The sequence below is a fragment of the Malurus melanocephalus genome, unplaced genomic scaffold (genome assembly GCF_030028575.1).
Source record: "Malurus melanocephalus ecotype Western Australia unplaced genomic scaffold, MMel_1.1 scaffold_13, whole genome shotgun sequence".
In the NCBI taxonomy this organism is placed as follows: Eukaryota; Metazoa; Chordata; class Aves; order Passeriformes; family Maluridae; genus Malurus; species Malurus melanocephalus.
Window position 1 is genome coordinate 355597 of NW_026623245.1, and position 20375 is coordinate 375971.

The 20375-nt window shown below is 47.4% G+C and overlaps 1 protein-coding gene across 2 annotated transcripts in view; it reads right to left on the minus strand.

Moving 5' to 3' along the window:
• The window catches only part of RALGAPA2 (Ral GTPase activating protein catalytic subunit alpha 2), a 92715-nt gene that overhangs the window by 10987 nt on the left and 61353 nt on the right, over positions 1 to 20375 (minus strand). The gene's annotated exons all lie outside the window — the stretch shown is intronic.

Here is a 20375-nt window from a genome sequence, read left to right on the forward strand (position 1 = left end):
ATTGTGTTTCTGTTATGGGGAAATGCACTCGAGCCTCTGCAAGGCTGTTCGGTGGGAGCAAAGGCCAAGCTGAATTTAGAAATTAGGAGCAGGAGAATAACACCAGTGACAACAGAATGCAGGTGAGGTATTTAGAATTGAAAAGCATTACTAATTAATATTGAAGTGCCATTTGTGACTTGCAGTACATTAACAAAACCACTCTGAAACACTATTTAAAAAAAAAAAAAATCAGAGTAAAGCAGTGCTTAAAGCCAGGAGACGATGGTCCAGTGTCGACCTCGAAGGGAATAAGCAAAGCACGTCTTCACTGCACGCGAGTTCCTGCAAGCATAGTGGCAACAAAGGAAAAATAAAGAATTTTGCTTTTAATGCTCACAGAGGACGATTGATATGTGATAAATCTTCTTATAAACTTCCCGTGGAAGCCTGAAGAAAGAAAATCAATAGCCAGCATTTCAGCGTTTGCACCTGCTGACAGCGTTATTTGCTCAGTTTTCCTCCCTTGCCCGAAGCCCGGGAGAACACTTTCCTGACAGCGCCAGCGCCAGCCCGCGGCGTGGGGGGCTGCCTCCCCTTTATGGGCTGAACTCCTGATGACTCTTGTTAATGAATAGGCTGCCAAACTTCCTCGGAGAGGAGGCACACGCCTGGGCCCAATTCTAAAGGGACTGACGGATGCCATTCACTCCTCATTATGGAGATGCTGATTCCTCGGCGCTCGGCTGTTGCCAGGGCCGTGCGGAGCGCGATGCCGGGCGAGCGCCGGCCGGGAGCGGCGGGGGCTGCGGGAGCAGCGGGATCAGGGGGAGCAGCGGGATGCGGGGGCTGCGCGCCCGTCTGGCAACAGCCCCTCCGACACGGAGCTGGCACGTGCTGGCGCAGCGGGAGCGGAGCCAGGCGTGACAAATTGCTGAAAGGGCTCAGCGACACCGGGGGCTGGCGACCACCTGAGCCTGCGGGCCGGCCGGCAGCGCTCGATTCATCGCCCGGCCCCGGCCGGGGCTGCTTGTGGGCTTCCAACCAGGCGGGGGGACGAGAAAAGACTTKTCATGCTCTGTCTGATAATGCCCTGCTGGGTACCGAACGGCCCTGCACATCTCCCGAGCACCGTGCGGGGCTGCGCCTCTATGGATAAATGCTGCATGGAAATGCAGGGAGGACGCGCTGCCCAGGTTCGCTCTGCACCCAGTAAAGTCCTATTGATGAGCTGGAGGATGCTGCTCACCACACAAGAGACTGGGAAAAACCGCTTGGACAAACAGCTGAGCGGTTACAGGAGAGACAGCTGAGGAACAACACTCCAAGATCTGGAGAGCCCTGCAGATCCACCAGCACTTTGCAGACACGCACGGAAGATCCCAGCTCAGCGCCCCTCCTGTGCATTGAAAAGCCAAATGCAGTGGGTGCAGACAGCCCCAGTGCAGCAAAGCCTAGTGCTGCACATCCCAGCTCCCATCGCCGGCCACCTCATCCTGGTGTGCTCCCCGTGTCCCTTCAGGGCTCCCCGGAGCAGCAGGAGCACAGCAGCTCCTGCCATACGGTCAGCGAGCAGGATGCCCGTGCATTTTTACTCACAGCTTAATCAAAAAAGAATTAAGTGACTGCAGGAAAATGACATTAAACTCCCTGCTATCTCTGTCTCAGTGCATATGCAGATTGAGAGAACAGTTTGGATTCATTAAATAAGTCAACTAAAATTTTACTGAGGTTTAGTCATTTGAATGTGGAGGCATAATGAACAAGACGTAAAAAAACCTCTGAAAAACACCTCCATCTTGTAAAAAAAGGGATCACGAAGTTTCCTATTTATCGCCCTGTAAGAACGTTGGTGTCCCGAAAATCCCTGGAGCAATACTTCTGTCAGAGGTGCATCACAGAAACGTGCTGTGCCTACAACCTAAGAGCCAAATATCACTGACTTACAAACATTAGAACCTCACGCTGAACCTCTTTAACTTGAACTTTGTGTCATCTGCGAGCTTAAGGCAGAGCTCACATGACAGCAAGGTACTCCCAACACCAAACAGAATTTACATCAAGTGCCACATAAACTACCGGTTTAAAAATCCAACCCACGGATCAGCAACCTCCCAGCTCTGGGCAGGGCTGGGTGGGAGCCCTGTGTGCGTGGCTGCCTTTCCTAGAGCAGCCTCAGGGCTTGAGTGCTGCAGGGAAGCACACAAATCCGCTGCTGCAGCAGGCCTGGCTGCAAAGGACTGGTTGTGAGCTTGAACCCTAGCCCGGCAGAAAGCTGGACAGCTGGCTGCCCTGATTAACTAAGCCCCCTGTTATCTGGGGGCTTGGGGCATCCCCTGAGATCTGCAGATAAATGGAGTTATATCAGACCCTCGAAGGAGCTGATCAAAAGCTCCTCTTTTAATATGTACGGCAATTTGACCCACCCCTCCATGGCTGCATTATTTTACATTTTGCTTCTTCCAAGGCAAAACTCCAGAGCAAAATTTTTTAAACAGATACAAACAGGGTGGGTTTTTTTTTTTCATTTCATATGAAATAATGACGTTGAGAGCCATGACAAGGTGTGAATTATTGATCATGAATATATATATAACTGTGGGAGAGCAGGAATTTAGCTTGTATTTAAATACAGCAATCAAATATYGATACTTGAGTATTATGAGCTTCTAGTAGAATTTTATCAGTATATCAATTATTTTAACATTCCAGCCACACAGTGCAGGTTGTTTGAAAAAAAAATCAACACATTAAAATGAACATCAGCTATTTGCAAAAAGCCGCAACAATTTCTTGTAGCAGCAGGAGGACCTACAAAGTGAAACATRCAGGACCTCCCTCCAAATGGAAATTCACCGCAGAGGCGGGTACCACCCAGCACTCACTCTCACCCACCAGCATCACTCCTACATTTAATCTCTACAACAAGAAGTCTATTTCAGACACACAGTTTAAAACACAAAGACCTTGAAAACCTTCCCAAGTCCTCCTATTTTGGGTTCTGCAGGGGACCTGAGCCATCCTGGGGCCAGGATCTGCCCAGTGTTTCCTCCCTGCACGCACACACACACAACACTACACCATAACTGCTCTGTTGAGAAACAACGGAATATACAAGATGATGACTCAAGCAGATCCTGAAAATACAGAACTTTTGCTYATTAACCTTAACTCCATGCTGACCTCAGGCAAAAGTCTCAGGRCCCCACCCCTGCTGACAGTAATGGCCAATGCATCCTGCCCCATGCCACTGTTTAAAAATAAAAACATTTTGGCAGAATTTATATACCCTCACCAATACGTGAAAACAACGGYACGCTCTGCTGACACAGTAGGAAAATGAAAGACAGGAGTGTTTGTGGACAGGCTGGGGGAGAAGTGCCTCGCTGCTCTCCACAGCCTGCGGGTCATGCCAACACCATGGGGCACCAGTCCCAAGACTGGCACCCAGAACGCTGCTGGGGTCCATGGAGAGCGCTCGCTGCAACGCCTGTTCCTCTGGCTCCAGAGGGATGTTAATGTGGACTGTTGGCATGGAACTGCTGCAGCTCCCATCTGTGAGGTGCAGCCCACCCAGTGAAGGGCTTTCGGGGCATCTGGCCAGTGGAGAAGCTGAAAGTATAGAGGCAGACAGCTCTTTCCAGCCCATCACACATCAAGGTTGGCTACATGACCACATGCCAATTCCTTCTCCACCCAACTAGGMAGACCTGCAGAAAATCTCAGAATTTACTGTTCAGTGCAACAAACTTCCATTTCAGTTTCCTCCTGATTGTATCATAGGGCTAAAAGGTGGTTCACGAAAAGGGTTTGCTCCTGACACTGTGATAGTGGTTTGGAAAACAAACAAGAAAATAAATGTTWGGGACTTACCAATGCAGAATAAAGCCAGGGCCATAAAACTGAGCTTAACAGAGATCTGTGGGATGATGACCTTTCTGCACCTAATTATCCTTCCCAGCTCTGAAGAGGATGGAGTTACTGTGCTTTTAAAATGTGGTGCTAGGCAGTTTTGGTGTGAAACTCAATCTGCTTGATTAGACTCTCCATCATTTATGGTCTAGTGACCGCCACTGCCGCATGAATTTCACCGAGAACTTTTGGGGGAATTTTAGTAATATATATCCTTCACTGAACAGGTGCAATTAAACTGTACCTGACAGCCACCACAGCCTTATGTGCTTTTTATAAAYCAAAGCATCTGAGATGGAAACTTTCCAGTGATGTCTGCCTTAAATCGGTCCATGTAACATGTGAGACACRCGTGAGCTGAGGCTGTGTGGCCCACGGGGTCTGTGGGCCCTCTCTCCCCCATGGCCAGCCCCCATCAGGGCCATCTGTCCACGCTGCAGCCAGGGGAGCCAGGGCTCCCTTGGCAGAGCAGGGCCAGCCTGTGCCAGGGCTGCTGTTCCTCCTCCTTTATCCAAAACAGGCAGACGATCCTCTGCTGCCAAAACCAAGAGCTCATCCTCTCTGTGGCATAATTTTCTGCTGCYGTGCCACCAATTGTACAGACAGGCAGCCCTCTGTGCTGGGGTGAATGGCTGGAGCTCAGAATACCCTGGTGTGGAAGAGACAGGGGGCTCTCCCTGAGACGGACAGCTACAGAGAGCTTTGCAGACTGATTCCTCATTTTGTGAGTGTGYGCCCCGCACCTCAGCACCACGCCTGGAGCTCTGCCACCTCCCTCCCTGCAGCAGGGCCTGGGTCCCTGCACAGGATAACAAAAGAACCTCRTTGCTGACTGATGGAGACAGGCCTCACTCAGCTCCCAGAGAACTTGCGAGTGCTCCAAGTCCCACGGCACACTGCCACGGCATTTCCCAGTGCGCACGGTGCAATATGGTGGCTCCCTTGCAGACGGTCGCCAGTAATTGCTTTAAAGGGGAAAGTGCAGCAAAACAACAACAGAATCACGTTTCACACGGTTTCAAAGCCTCTCTATGGAAATCAAGCAGTGTAACAGCAAAGCCATACTGAAGGTGCCCTGAGGCAAAAGCCTACAGCTCATGCTCGTCTGTGTGGAGCCGCGTGCCGGCGCCGGCGCTTGGCTCCTAATGCTGTTGGGCAGCGCGTAGCCTAAGGTGAGCTGCGAGCACCTGTCTGGCAGAAGCACTCGCCTGCCGCTCTGGGATAGCAAGAATATGTGGCACATTAGTCATGCCAAGTGCTTCAGGGAAGAATCTTGCATTTATTATGAATAAGGCAGAAAACAAGCTTTCATCTTCATTTCCTAGYGCTCCTCCAGGCGGGAGCCCCTGGGAGCAGACACACGTACCATTACAGACTGACTGCTCTGCAGTGGGAGCAAAGAGACGCCACAGGGTCACCGCCCTGCTTTCACACCACTGCACTCTGACAGCACTCAACCTCATCCCTACCCAAAAGTTTACAATTCTACCACAGGATCCTTGCAATGCTCTCTTCCCAGGTAGTCCTATTTGTACACAGACCTGCTCTGTTGAAAAATAAACAAGCTGGACCTGGGCCTCATTCCCTTTGCTCCCATTAAAGATGTTCCTCATGTGCTACAGAGGTGACAAACCACACTYCACATGGCACTGTAGGTGTTGCATGCTGCAACCAGCCATCTGCCCATCCAAGGTCCAATCAGCTGCTGCACTCTGTGCTTATCACTATACTGATAAGGCTTTGATGAAAATACTTCGATTACAATGATGACATAATGGCCTGTTATCAGTTCAGAGCYGCAGGAGCCCTGAATGGTTATTCATCTCGCAGGGCACATCAAGATCTTACCACTGAGAAGCTGCTTATGAAAGTGTTCTGCATCATGACACCCGTGGCACAAGTTTTTGGCCAGCATATAACTGGGGCATGATTCCCCCCAAATATACTTTCTCTGGAAGTAGCCATATAGTTCCCTACTCAATCATAAGAGATAACAAGAYAGCAGTTGACCAGATCTAACTGAAAGCCACTTTCCCAGTGCCCCAGAGCAGAGATGTTGCAGTCCTCTCTCCTGAGGGCACTGGAGAGAACAAGAGCCTATGCTGGGATCACAGCAAGCCGCTCAGCTGGTATCCACACTGCCTCCACCATGCAATTCCAGGTGGAGCACACAGGGATCCAACCAAACTCCAGATACTGACACGGTGCTGCCAGGACAGCCAGTGAGATTCTCCCACCACAAATGCAGAGGAGCTGCTGGCAGGGGGATACTGGGCCAGCTAGGCCTTCCTATCCTGTACTCAGACATGCAGGAAAGGCACAGACCTGTCCGCAAGGTTTGTGAGGTTTTTTTTATGAATTATACTAGTTAATGACAAACTGCTGTTGGTATTCACTTATAGCTTGGAATTTTATAATTAAAAAAATGCCCAAAAGAGCAAAAGACAGAAGGTTATAAAGGTTTCCTGAAATGGTGATGTTATGCTTTTATCATTGCACATACATAAACACACACAGACCTGCAGTGTCTTCAGTTTAACAGCCATCTGCATTTAACATTCCTACACTTACTTTCATCCCACTCCCCAAACACAAGAATGTTCACCTCAAGTCAGAAATGTCACCCAGAGAGTTCACATGCCACATGAGATCTGCTCGACAGTGCACCTAGAGACAAGGAGCAAGTCCAGCTCCATTACAGTGGTATCCAGGTGAAGGTACAGCTGGGAGTCTCATGGGATAATGCCACACTCAAACCCATTCAGAACCTGAAGGTGCCAGCCTCTGCAATTCCCAGCTTTTCCCAGAGGCAGGGAAAGGGTAGATAATGAATTCATAGCTCAGAATTCACTGAAAAACAGTGGAATAGGGTGATGACAACATTGCATACAAAACGTGTGCTGCACAGGGSCAAGTCCCACTTAGCTGCACATTTGCACCCAAAACTCTTGGGGCARCTGCAGCCTCACAATCAGCTGAGATTACAGCCACTACAGATCCACTGGGGAAAGGCTGCATTTCGAGTTTCCGAGCACGATGCTAGAAGTGTTATCGAAGTGRGGGGCAGATGCCAAAGGGAAGTCAGGAGAACGCTGTCACCTACATGAACATGGACAAAAAGGAAATGCCTTGTTTCTTTTTTAATGAGAATATGCCATAAAATYGTTAACATAGAGGCTAGAAAAATATAAATTGCACTGCCCTTCATGGGGTGTGATTCCAATCCYGTGGAATGACTGCAGTGACACTGAGGTGGCTGGCTCTCTCACTGAGGCTAGCCTCACTGAGCTGCTGCTGAGCAGCACACAGACACAKGGATTCCTGGAATTATATAGAATATAAAGGCACAGGCCAAATCAATCTGTTTCTAAAAAAAGCTCAGTTCATTTAGTTATAATGGAATCACAGCCAGTGGAACAACATCTTGGAAMGGGGCACCTCCGTGCCTTGGATATAACCGATGGACTGTCAAACTGTCACTCGTTAAGGAACAARTCTTTTCAATTTATAAATGTATTTTCTCACCTACTAAATGTTACAAAACCCTGTCAGTTTGACAAGAGTATGATGATCTGGCAGCTACAAGCAGAACAAAATATAATTACACAAAATAATTTTGCCCCTTYTAGTTTATTACAGATCTTTTCATTATTTCTGGGTGTAACACTAAATGGCTCAGTTTCAGGTCTATTATAGTTGGTAATTTACATTTATTACAATCAGGGACAGGTAACTGGGGCTTATTATCACATCCATTATGAAGTCACACCATTTGCAAGATGCTTAACACTAAATGTACTTGTTGCTGTGGTGAGATGGGCTGGGAAATTGCTTTATGTTAGAGGGTAGGAARGAAGAACAAATTAGAGAAAGCCCAGTAAGAAAACCAGCAGGAATATCCCGGCTTTAAATAAAAACCGATATAAAAAGAAGGGAGGTTTAAAATTATCACCTGACATATTTGTGGATATTGCAAAGCMGGGGCTGAGCATGGGATGCCCTGGACATGGGGCTCTGGGTGGCAGACAGGGACAAACAGCTCCCAGGTCTGATCGAATGCCAGAGGCCACAGGAACTTGGTGGGGGCTACATATTTCACTGCCCCTTTCCATGCTCTACCTGAGCCCYAGAGCGGGTCCCTCTGGCCACCCCAGCCCTGCCCCACTGACCATGGGCTGGCACTGCACAGCAACACCTGGCAGTGCCTCTGGCTGGCCCCGCAGCAGCTGAGGCCAGAGCTCCCTGCCAGGTGGCTGCACTTCAATTACACTGGCTGGCATTGTAGGGTTAACAAGGACCATGGAGAAATCTTTTATTCATATAACACAGAATGCCTTTTGTTGATCTTTGAATAATGTTGCTTAAAATCCATTAAATGAACATACCCTTTCAAGCAGACAGCCTACAACAGGTAGAGCAGAGCAYACACATGGCATGGCCCAGGCCTGTGGCCACCTCCGGAGAATGGCATCCCCAAAAGCAGATGATTTGGTCAGCATTTAAAATAACTTTTTTTCCCCTGAAAGTGACCTCCCAGTAGGGAAACTGGATTCCACTTTCATGGCACAGCTTAGCCAGTGTGCATGCTGTGATAGTTCCCTGTTTCCCCGGAGGATTAAGTTAAAATTCTGGTGCATGTTTATGAAATCTGCTTTTTTTAAGTTAGCAGGTCAGGTGTGTGAGTGGGGAGGGAGCAAAACTGTAAGTGTGACTCCTTCACAAAAAGGAAAGTCAATGCATTGGCTTCACTGCTGTTAACTTCTTCTAAATGTTCTACTGCTTCTGAAAAAAAAAAAACCCTGTAGGTTTCAAGATGGCTATAAAGTCTTATCATTACAATTAATTATGGGGCAAGTTCCTGAGTGAACTGTACAATACACTATTAAACAATTAAGTTCTAAATCCAAGCACGAGAGAAATGATGGTGGAAGCGGGGAGAGAGCAGAAGGGAGGGCTGCTTGGCTGTCTGCACATGGGAGCTGACAGCCTGTTTYAGCACCCAGGCCTGGCCAGGTTCAAACCAGCTTTGAAAAGGAGTAAGAATGAGACCAGAAACCAGGTATACCCGTATGGTATATGGGTATTAACACACAGGGGAATGGGAACAGAAGTGCTGAAAACCACCCCAGAACAGTGCTAAAGAAAAGCTGCTGCCTATAGGAATAAATATCATAGAAACAAGGAGGGACAAACCACAAGGTGGTCACAAAGAACAGGTGAGGTGCTGCTGGAGCCTTTCCCAGTTTGGGGCATTCTCTGTGTATATTCAGACTAAAAGCCACTGAAGTGCAGTGCAGGAGCTAAGCAGGCTGAAGCTGGGCCCTGGAAGCTGSACATCACCAGGTGGGAGGGTGCAATGAACTGTGGCCTTGGTGAGACCCCCGAGGTGCTCACAAGATTGGGGTCACACAGATATATCAGGTAAGAGCATCGGTCAGCAACTCTGCTGTGTAAGCAACTCTGCCCTGTGTACGCACAGGGCTTTGCACTCCTGCATCCCGAAGGTGTCTGGGTTATGGAGCACCCACTTCCACCACGATGAGATTACAGCCGACTCACAGAACRGCAGCACTTTGTTAAAATGGACAATTAATCTGATTTAAGATGGCAAACAAGTGAGCCAGTGCTGCTGCAGAGACAGCTGTGATGGGGGGGAGAATCCTGCAGGAGAGTCAGCAGTCCCTGTGAGCTGGCGCAGGCAGGAAAGGTGGATGGCAACTGGTGACAAGTGTGTGCTGCTCTGGCCMTTTCTCCAAGGCTACCAAAAACCTGCCTCGGAGCCCCCGGCGACAGCCCCGCGCCACTCTGCTCTGCACAGCCCCTTCCATCTGCTTCCTGCCAGGCCCTTCTGACACATCTCATTCTCCAGCCAGCACAGATACGCTTCTTTGTGATGGTGACCGCAAATCACCGCACAGGCCGACCCTTCCCCGGCACGTGCCTCCAAGCACCGTCTGCAGCTCCACAGATTACAGAAAGGACCCTAATGAAGCGTGTGTATCCAGCAGCTCAGTCCCTGGTGCCCAGGGGATACCGTGCCCAGGTGGCATTGCCTCCCCACAGACCCAGCCTGAGCACAAACTTGGGCTGCTTCCGCTGAAGCATATTGCTTCCTTGGTGTTTACACTGCTGATTCCAGCCAGCCCTTTAAGATAAAGAACTTCAGAAGTCTGACATCCTTAACTGCTGAGTCATRTCAGATATAAAAGGAGATCATGAGGACCCCAAAGAGAAAGGCAGAGAGCACAAGATGAATTTTTAATGAAGCATCAAAGTTGGTGAAAGAAGAAGGGGAATATGCAGGGACGCAACTCAGGGAAGAAGCTACACAGCAGGGACACTGCATGCTGTCAGACTGCTGTCAGGCTGCTGTCAGGTTTTCCTGTATTCAAATTTTCCTTCAGGCTTCGTTTAGCTTATTGTCTGAAAAATCAACCCCCAAATTTCACCCAATTTGAAAAGGAAGGTTTTTATCATTCCGTTACTAACTAATCAGTCCTCTGCAGAACACAACCAGCACTGCACTCACTCTTGCCCAGTCACACACTGTCTCTTCCCATACTTATATTCTGCGGGACTCAGGAWATGATTCTTCCCAGTCAATAACAAAAGGAGAATTGGTGTCTTTTGGCATAAGAAATGCTGCTTGTAGCTGCTCATCCTCCACATACCTTTGTCGTTATGACTGTGCCATAACCCACATCAGGCCCCCGCTACAAGAGCTCAAGTCGGTCCTGTGAGCAGCCTGCAAAATTTTATCCACTAGCTGGAAAATGCYCACTACAACCCAAGATGAGCCCATCCAAATAATTTCACTTGCCAATTAACTTTGGGAATACATAACAGCCTTGCCTTTGGGTGTGATTTCAGAGCCTACAGCGCCTCTTGCACTGCCAAGCTTTCTGGTTTGGACTCGTGGCGTGCGACTCTGTAACTGCAGGAGCACTGGCACACAGAAGTGGGCTATTGGAAATTAAATATTTGGCTTTTCTGGCAACATCTCACTCCCTGCTCTGGTGTTTATCTGTGCAGGCACACTGCTATCTGATCCCCCTGGACAATGCCATCAATATCGCTGCATATGCTGCTACCTTGTGCAAGGTTGGGCTCCAGGGTGTTTGAATCTGCCTCTCTGGAGCAGATACTGCTCTGCAGCCTGAAACAATGCCCAGCACTTCGCAATGAAAAGAGAGAAAGTGAACATTAGCACATCAAAGGCCCCTTTCTGAAAGAAGAAAAATTGCACGATGCACACTTTAATCTTTCTGACAATCTATGCATGGCCTGAGCYGAATTCTATTTTTCACACAAATGGGAATGTTCAATATGAGCACGTCTGTACCAACAGCAACAAGAACAGAGAAACATGAGCTAGCACAGACTTTGAACTTTTAAAATATGGATTAACACCCAATAATATTTAACAGCTGATAGAACAACATCCCTCTTATCGCTCTTAATAAACCCAAATAGCATCAAACATTTTACAGGCAACATACAGAAAGGCTGCTAAAAATATTTTAATCTAACAGTAAAAAGAAGTTAGTATTAAACAAAATACAGGCAATATTCAAATCTTAATGTAAATGCCTACTGCATAAAATCAGTTTCCTGTCAGAAAAGCCTTATGAGAATTCCCTTAATTAACACTTCCATTTAGCTAACTAAGGGTAGAATGGGACCCATGCTTACAGGTTTGAAAGAAAATACTGCTAAAATATGCACACAGCCTCTATTTACCAAACTCATCCTGTTGCATTAAGGCAGAGATTTCTGCCTGTAGATCTCCTCACACTGGGGAGGACTCACATGCTTCTGCCCCGAAAAGCAAACACCGGGACATCTCTGCACATCCAGAAAACTGGAGCACAAGCAACAACACGATCCCACCAAAGCAGAGGGGCAAGAGATCCCTCCTCTCATTCCTTCACCAGGATGCCCTGTTTGCTGCTCAAGCCTCAACAAGACTATCTGCACATTTTTTCTGCTGACAATGTGTTAAGCAGAGTCCAAATGCTTGTGGAGAGCAGGAGAGGGACTGCCTAGGAACAACATCCCAGTTTTCTTCATGTAGGCAGAACTGCACCCCCCTAAATATCAGCTGTAATGGAATGGTATGATTTATAAATATGCCTTAGTAAATACACATGCTAAATGGATTCGTTCCTAACTATCTCAGCCAGTAGAACATCATCTTGGAAGAACTTCAGTGAGATCCCAGCCTTGGGCTTGCAGAACATCAGCAACTGAGAAAGAAGGCACCATGGCTGAGCCTCACACACCTCATACTGCACACAAACCAGCACGTTTCCCAGACAAAACACCTGCACTTCCCAAAAAGCTTCAAAAAAATCCCATTTTTCTTGCAGATCTGCCAACAACTTAAAAGTTAAAACTCTTCGGTCCCAAAAAGGAGCAGGGGAGCCCACACGGACTTGCCAAATAGACTGTTTGAAGTGTGGTATCAGTGGTGAGACTATGAGCTGGCATACAGATATACTGGGAAAGGAATTAAAAGTAGCTGTTTTGGAAATCTCTCCACACAGAAGCCTGTGTCTTGGACACCCAGCGTGCCACAGACCAGCATGCGGAGGTACCACAAAACCAGGGACTCTCTGCATTCATTTCACAAAAACCATCTGCAATTTACAGGGTTTGCGTTGCTAAACATGGCCTCAGGCCCAAGACCTTTATTTCACTTCATATTTTGCTTCTCCAGGATACAGCTCAAAGCAACAGCTAAAATGCATACTGGGGGAGGAAAGAATGGCTGGACTGGACAGATGGTCGGCCTTTGGATGCTGAAAGGGATTTTGAGGGAGTTGAGCAGTATGACTTAATTCTTGTCCTGAATATTGAAGGTAAACACAGAACAATCCAAACGAGGCAGAGCGCAGCTACAGCTCTGCACCACCGTGCTGCATGTAAAAAAACAGCAGCAGACCATGAATACAACAATGCAAAAAAACCCCAACATTTCCTTTTCACTCCTACCACTGGAAATACTGTCTGTCCTGTCTGCTCAGTGAACAGAAATTGACTGATTTGTAAAAAATGCAGTTAGTTTTTTTCCCCTGCATACAAATCACTGACTCAGCATGTCACTGYGACAGTCAGAAGGCACAGAGGTGAAGCAGAGAAGATTTTCTGAGTACTTAGGACCTTGGCTGCTGCTGTTTTTTCCCAGTTCTGGACCACAAGAGTCCCTCTGACAATTCCTGCAGCAGTGGTAGATTCTGCTCCATCCTAAAAATCTCCTTGTAGTGAACGCTACATAAAACTAACAAAGCTGTCTCAGGCCTGATGCTCAAAATGTAACTAAAGGATAAAATACGAGGGCAGGAAAACGTGTCTGCAGATATCAGGTTTCTATAATGTTCTTCCAGCAAGTACCAACATGAAAAATGAAACATTTAGCTTACTGATCTGTGTATATTTTCTTTAGCAATACAAGGGAAGCTTCAAACCCCTTGTTTTGGGCAATAAAGAACACTGGAGCCCACGAGAGGCGTTTGTTTGCAAACCCCAGTTTCACAGATACTGTAATTGATGAACAAAGTGGGAACAGAAAGTAAAATCTCTCCACTTTGCTTTCCGAGATCCCAGGACTTTGTGTGTTGACTTTTGGGATTCCAAACTGCACGTTGCTGTGGCATTTAAAACAAACGGAAATGCTGGCATGCAAATCCTATTCAGCAACTTGAGAATACTGAGGGCTTTTACAAGGCAAAGAACACGTTAAAAGTTCATTAATTAACCAGTGCTTGGGAACAGATGGAATGGCTATCTGGGCTCTAATTACTGTAAGTTGGGACAGAGGTTCACAGACCTTAATGAGGTTCAATAAAATGAATGATTACACATCAATCACAATTAGAGAAACCTGTAAGATGAGCTGAATTATCATGGCAACAAGTYATAAAACATAGGAGCACAAAACCCAACAGGCTCTGCAAAAGCCTAGAAAGAAAAGGTTTCTGAATTAAAACAGTTCTGCATTGGAAYAATCCCTCTCTCCTGCCAGGCTCAGTGAGGGCTGTGCTGTCCCTCTGACAGCCCAGGGCTGGACCAACCCTCGGAGGGCTCAGGGCAGGGGATTGCCCAGACTGGCATGTGTGGGCATAACTGCTATTCCTGCAACTCCAAACCTTCAAATAACACGGAGTTGTATTTAACAATTAAGGACAGAAAAATAATCCCAACCACTTCCATTTCGTACCACTGGAGCTGCCTGTGGGAAATGGAATTTTCAGAGCCTCAAATTCCTCAGCTGCAACAGAGGCTGACAGTGGAAGGTGGTGAGGTGGAGACAGAAATTCCCAGTACACAGCCCTGTTCACTTATGCTCTGTGGAGTGTCTGAGCATCATCTTCAGGGCTCATTCCCCAAAGTAAGTGCTATATGYTTCTGTCATCCTCTGCACTGCCACATTTGTGCTGCCCAAATGGTGCCAGTCTGGAAAACGCAGCCCTCACAAGCCCCCTTTCAAAACCAAGAAGCCAATCAGGGTCACAGGGATGGCACAAGTTCAGGAAAGAGCTTTCAGGATCACAGAAAAGCAAAGGGCCTAGGAGCTTAAGCTCTTTTTCTAAACTGTAACGGATTTACTGTCATGGCACATTTTGGTGTTGAGATTTTGCAGTACTGAGAAGCTGAGTTAACCTCAAGTTTGTTACATTAAATTTTTAAGTGAAGTAATTGCTCCCTGAACATCACTGCCCTGCCCAGCTGGAAGGCAGGCAGGGGAAGACCTGTTTTAGTTAAGGCAGCCACAAATTGTAGGCTAGCAAGGTGTTAGATAATCCACACTGTCATATTTAGCACAAGTTACAGTTACAGGCTCTCAAAAAAAAAAAAAAACCCTGGCCCAGGCAAATTTAGAGAAATATTAAAACCCAGAAAGTTACCTGAGATATTGTTTTACAGAAAATACTGTAYATGCAGTGGACTGTTGCTAAACGTTAGGTTTAAGAAATCATTATAAGCCATCTGCTCCTGTTTATACATCAGAACCCTGACAGTTAATTGTACTGGGAAATACACACGGAATTATGATGCTGAAGAAAAAAAAAAATACAAATTCAATATGTCAGCCAGAAAACCAGCTACAAAAAGCAGCTTTCTCCTATTCCTCTTACTTGCTGTCACCATGTTTATTTCCCCAGATATTCAAAGTTTTTCACATGTGGGTAGAGGGGAAGCCTTTCCTCTCTAAAGAATGATGTAAGACTATGGTGCTGCCCACCAAAGTAGCTTTTACGTAAGATGCACAAAATTCCTGTGCCTCCCTTCTTTTGGTATCAGCTGCACAGGCTGGAGGGGAGTCAGGAATCTGTCTTGCTTCCTCAAAGCATGGGCAACACTCAACTCAGCCACTCTTTTTCAATAAGAGAAACRAAGTCATGAAGAAAATTCAAATCTAAGCCTACAAAGGTTTTACCTGTTTAGAAAGTTACTCCTTAACTTTTGGTTAAGTAATTTCAGCATGAATGGCTCATGGAAACCACACACTTAAGTCAGGGTTTTATCAAAAGAGAAAAAGAAGTCTGAAAAATGATGCAAACCTGTACTGGCAATTGCATGTTTGTGTTACAACCAGTGCCTGGAAGGCTGGGGAAGTACACATGGAAATGCCCACATGTGCATCTRCTCTGCTGCAGCCTTTGTGCCTTCCCACCACCGTTTCTGGGGCAAGGGAAGAGCCTTGCTGAATGCAAACTGCCTTTCCCAGGCCAGCACYTGGGCTTTGGCCCTGGCAAGGATACGATGCATCCCAGCTGACCACCACAGACCGCTGTGGAGTCATCAGCCCCACAGGAGCACTCCGACCATCCCCAAGGAAAGATTTTCCAACACCAGGACTTTTTAAATCCCTCCCTGCAGGAGCCTTCACCTGCTGCAGCACTGCCCGTGGGGAACCCTGTAACAAGTGGCTCCTGGGGAGCCCGAGCGCCGAGCTCGGCCACCTCCGTCCTTGGTCACAGGTCCCTTTGTTCCTTTGTTGCGCCGGAGGGAGCGGGAGCGGGCGCTTCCTGCGGCGCCGCCGCTCCTGCCCTGCGCTCGTACCTCCCGTACGCTTTTTGTCTCGGAACAGCGGTACGCGAGCCCCGGCTTTTCACTCCCTCCTAACGAGCCTTTTCATGACCTATATAATTCCACAGAAAGCAACCAGAATGTGCTTTAGTTTCCCCTGAATTTCGCAGTTTAATTTGATGATTACGCTGCAAGAATTGAGACGCATCCTTTTAATCTAAATGACTCGGGGTAATTTAACTTGATTTTATTAAAACGTCGAAACGATCTCTGTACTTTCCGCACAAAGGAATTAGACTGGAAGGTTAAGAATCAGCATCAGGGATACCAGCGGCTCCCTCTAGTTAGAAAGTGCATTATTATTGTCCCTGAAGAGCCAGTAAATAGCAAAGATCCCCAAATATTACAAGCTGCTTACACCAAGTGGCTTGGGAACTCATGCTGGAATACATAATCCTTGAAGATCCACTAGCTACAATGCTTGGATTCCCTCTTAAATGAAAACAACTTTTTATTATCTATGGTGACTTCTAATTTTTTTTAATATGTTAACTTAAAAAAAAAAAATTAAATCCCAGCATTTGACAACGAATCCACTTTGGAACAAAAAAAAACCTGCTGCATGTTAGAGGAGAGATTTGCAAACCAGCTTTTACTGAAATTTAAAATAAGCGTTAGAGTGTGCATATGCTTTAAATAAATATAGGGTTTCAGATATTGATCCAGAAGCCACCTCCTTACATTTCCATGGCTTTGAAACTAAAGAAGAGGCTTTTTAGCCTGAGGGGTTAAAAGTGTGGGTGTGGAAGTGGGCTTTTGTTGGAAAAATTAGCAATGCTATGAGTCATTGTGCATTAGCGGCAGAATAGTTTTGCATCTTGTATGAATCCAGACACCATATGCCATGCGAGGGCCGGCCCGGCGCTGCGGTGCCACGTGGGCATCCCCAGCGGAAAGGCTGTCGGAGCGCGGCGGCGGCCGCGGCGGCGCGGCGAGCCCGGCCCGCCGGACATTGTCGGGAGCAGCAGGAACAGCTGGTAAGCCAGCAGAGCCCCGCTCGCCCGGCCGGCATGCTAATGAGGCGGCCGGGCCGCACAAAGCCCCCGCGCCCGGGGGAGCGACCCCGGGGCCCGCGGGAGCCTTCCGAGGGCTTGGCCCGTGCCCCTGCGCCCGCCGCCCGCTCCGTGCGCCGCAAATGTCACCTCTGTCACTGMCAGAGCGCGGCCGCGGCGCTCCTCCGGCAGCCCCGCTCATGCCAGCGCCGCCTGACTCGTAGCCCAGCCACATAAAACTCAACTCGTTTTGCTATTCACCGACCTGKTATTTTACCGACCTGTGACAAAAATCAAACAAGAACAAGCTGAGGAAGTCCCGAGTGCAAACGGCAATTCAGACTTAAGTTTCCAAAAGACACAACGGAGCTTTAGCTACGCAAATCCCTTCAGAGTTTGCGGGGGGAGGGGGAACGACGACACAGCAAAATAATGAAAAATTACTTTGAAAAGACACAGAATGTGAATCCCTTCAATTTGTCTTAATGTGTAAGTAAAAAAGAACAGCAAACCACTGAGAACCACCACAAGATGGGATGAAGGACCTGTTAGTCATCGGAATATACCAATTTTGCTTCTGTCAGAGAACCAAAGAATGAGTGCCTGTCATGAAACAGAAGTGGGAGGCTCTTTGTCTAACCCAGGAGAAAACATTAAGCACCGCGGGACAGGTGTTTGAACCTCTGTGTACCTCACACCTTCCCGTGAAAGGAGTATTTCCTGCTCATAAACAAAGCCCTGTGCCACACAGTGTACCCCTCCAGGCTGTGCGGGGGAGGCATCCTCCTGTCCCGGGCTCCCGGGAAGCGTTGTGGCAGGGCAGGATTACACCACCCAAACGGCCCTGCCAAATAAGATCGGCCCTGCCAAATAAGCCCTGGCTGCTGTCAGCCTGACCAGCTGGGGTATTCCATGAGTGATGCCATGAGGCACCCCCTGCGTGGGTCAGGGACACACCTCAGGGTCCACGCTCGCCCACTTCAGCTCTTGCTCACAGTGCTCCAGTGAAATACTGCATTTGGCTTCTGAGTACTGAAATACATGTGCTACACACTTAAGCTGGACACACGCTGCTTCCAGCAATCCTAGGAGCAAGGAGCCTTTCTGCACAACCAAAGTTTCACTCAGCACTAAGACACAGGTTTAAAGCAGCACTTAAATAATAAAACCCACTTTCCTGCCAAAACACAAAACACAATGAACACAAAATAAATACTACTGATGAAGAAAGGGAATAAAGAGACAAGTGTTTTATTTGAAGCAGTRCCTTCTCTATGGCAGAGGGGAGCTAGGATTCAAATTCCCCATACCCCAACCTAACCTACTGCTTAACACTTTATGCAATACACTATTTCCAGCAAGATCATGACTTCCAGTCTTTGGCAAGTTTAAAGAGGCGTGGCTGTGTGTTCTAAGACCGTTGTTTGCAACTAGTACACACATACTAGTACACATGTATTTTAAAAAGCCAAAGCTGAGTATGTTTTGTTGTTGGTTTTTTTTCCCCTGACTCTGTATCACACAGTAAATTCACTTTTCATTAAAAAACCCATTATATTCTTGATGTCACTTAACTCCAGGTTTGTTTTTGGAACTATCCATTATATAAGCCAACAAAGAAGAGCCTCTACAACTGCTGCAGTGTATTTAGTGCTATGAGGAGCATGGATGGTGCCCAGAGATCACCATCAGGAGGGGCAGAAGTTTAAAACCCTGCAACAGAATCAGCCTAGGACTCTCTCAGCAACCCTCAGTGAGCTTCACAGCTTTCAGCCTTGAGGGAAGATAGTGATGCGTCATATTATAGTGAAAAAATAAACTGCACTGTTTGCACGCAGCCTCCCTGGCTGCTCCCTGACACCCCAGCAATGCGGGTACAAGCTGTGTGTCTAACAAGGGACTGCGAGCAGGTTCAGGGAYGGACACAAAACAGAAAAATCTGATCCCATTGTGTCTGCACAGCACAGCAGCATGTGGAGTTTAGACCTGCAGAAGCATTTTATACTCTTTAGATATGCACCGGCGGGACGCAGTAGATTCTCTGTGAGTCCATGAAGAGCTCTATGAATGAGAGCTGAGGAGCCGCCTCCACAATCCCATGTAATGCCACCTAAAAGCTTTGCCTCGCATGACTTATTACAGGCTGGAGCAGATTAGAGGCATCGATCGCTGCCTGGAGAAGGTTCTGGCTGTGAGGGGGGAAGGCAGAGGAGACAGACAGCCCAGCCATCGATCGGCTGTGGCAGGAGCTGCGCAGGATGAAGGGAAGAGCTGCCAGCGCCTGCCTGCACAGCCCCTGGTCCATCCACGGCCTCCCTTGGATCTGGGCACTCCTTGCCAAGGGCAGCGAGTGGGACCTGCTGCTCCCCACAGACATTGGCCACGGGTAGGTGCTCCTGTGAGTCAGGGCTGGCTGCTCGGCAGAAAACCGTCAGGTGCCATGTCACATAAATTGTCACAGCTCCTGTGACACGTGCTTTAGAATTTCATAGCGATTTCTATCAACATCAATATAGCTSGAGGGCACAACTTCTTGGAATGAAATAAAGGGGACAAACTGTGAACCCTCTCTAAAAGGAGTAACAGGCTTTCCATCTCATTTCCCCAGTGCGATCAAACACTGCCTCGTACCCACAGCAGAGTTCCGAAGGCCAGTGCCACAAAACACATACTGAAAGGGACACACAACGCGTCCTCACCACATGAGCCTCCAGAACATCTGACAGCCATTCACACAATTAAGTCCATCATAGCAAATACCTTTCTTTCCCAGATAAAGCAGGTAAGCAGATCAGGCATTCTCTATTAGGTTAATCAGAAATTGGCTTAAGCCAAGAAAAGGATTTAATTCAGAATTTGAAGCTGATGTTCTTTGCTTAATCTTCTTGGTTCCAGATATTAACACATCTAGGATATATTAGTATGTCAGTATCTGGATGAGATGTAATGAATTACAGTTATGGGTATCCTTTTGTGTTGTGTATTTAGATGGAGTTTTGGCAGTACCCCACCGAGCAGTTGGCTGGCACAGCTCAGCAAGCATACCACTGTCATTACAGTGGAGAAATCCATAAGAGTTACTCGTGTATCAAATTACTTCTTCAGCAGAAAGGCTGCGTTTTCCTCTGGCCCACAGAAAGGAGGGCAAATTGTGAGTAGGGAAATGGTGACATCCAGTGCTCAGATATTATGTAAAGAGTCCTCATCTCCATCATGCTCCTCTGTGCTTGTTCCAATGCACAGACACCTCCAGCACTGCATGTCACAGTAAAGTGGAGTGTGRGAGTCAACAGGCAGAATGAGGTCAAACCCCTTCGCTATCCGTAAGAACAAACTAACTTATCCTAAAAGTGAGATTGTGTACAAAGATTATTTTATAAACAACGTATTAATAAAGCC